This window comes from Cyprinodon variegatus, unplaced genomic scaffold (genome assembly GCF_000732505.1).
Source record: "Cyprinodon variegatus isolate N-32 unplaced genomic scaffold, C_variegatus-1.0 Scaffold226, whole genome shotgun sequence".
Lineage (NCBI taxonomy): Eukaryota > Metazoa > Chordata > Actinopteri > Cyprinodontiformes > Cyprinodontidae > Cyprinodon > Cyprinodon variegatus.
Genome location: NW_015150679.1, coordinates 361088 through 362525, shown reverse-complemented (window position 1 = coordinate 362525; position 1438 = coordinate 361088).

Sequence of the window (1438 nt, the reverse complement as noted above, 5' to 3'; positions counted from 1 at the left end):
AAACCTTTTGGAAATGTTGGTACAGATATTATATTCTCACTTGCTTTAAAAGCACAGAAATATTGAATAATGAAACATGCCAGGGATAGTAATAGACTTAGAGTTAGACTTAGACAGATTTATTTTGTCATTGTTTATACACGAGTGTATACAAAACGAAATTTAGTTTAAAACAGCTCTAGACAATATCCTTTTTTTGAAGTACAGCCTTGAAAACAGTAATAAATACATAAAAAAATAGTAATATAAACATGTGATTGCATATTTACAGTTCTAACATACATTTTTTTTAATTTTATTTTTTTAAATAAATAAAATAACCCATTTTACACAACATTCAGCAGTCTAATGGCAGTGGGGAAGAAACTGTTATAGAATCTGCTGGACCTGCATCGGATGCTTCCAAGCCTAATAAACTGTAACTGTTCAGCAGCACCTATCCTGAGTCTACCCCGGTTTCTATTAATCTCTTTGTGTTTTAACAAAATAAAGTTTAAGATAAGTTATGCTCTTGTTTCTTTTGTGTTATTGCCTTATATAGACTGATGATACAAACTAAACAGATTCTTTAATACGAACTAATAATAGCATGAAAATGCAGAACTTCATCTGAAAATTTTAACCATATATTGTAAAAATATAAAGAAATAGAAAAAAAATGTTCTTCCTAAAAATAAATGAAAACATTTACATCTAATTTGACTAAATAGAAATAGAGGAAGTATGAGAGGAACTAGTTTAGGAAGGTCTATGTGCACATACTTCTGGGTCTATATCCAAAACTCTACAGTAAAATGAGGAAATTGTTATTCTGGGTATAGTACAGGCATCCAGACATTAAAGAAAGTTTTCCATCACCGTTCAGGAGATGGATAAATGAAATAAATCCTGAAAATCAAACAAAATCTTTACATAGTTTAATGAGTTAGGAGCGCAGAGACTATCGAGCAAACAGCTGATGTTAATGGGCCTTTCAGACAGCTGGCATTTAAAAGACATTATTTACTTTATTCCAACAGGCACAGTAGAGTTTATCACAGTTCATTGTGTGCTGAAATGAGATTGTAATGCACACAAGTATCATTAACCACTCATATTAGCCACTGTGCACTTAGATTGGTGATGCTGAAAACACGTCTTGTTACAACAAGCCATGGTTCTCCTCTCTTTCCAGTACCGGGTACTACCAGCCATTCTTTTAGTGCAATGGAAATCTGATAGTTACCGTGCTCTAAATGTTCCTTTGCTGTCATTTTACTGGACAGCACCATTTCTTTATGTCTTTCACATGAAAGAAGCAATTGCTTTACCTTTACTGTCTCGCATTAGCAGGAGGTTCAATGAGTCCAGGGTTTCTGCAGGTCATTGAAAGTCATTAAAAGTAATTAAATCATACTTTTTTTTTTATTAAGGCCTTAATTTGCTTTAAAATTATTAA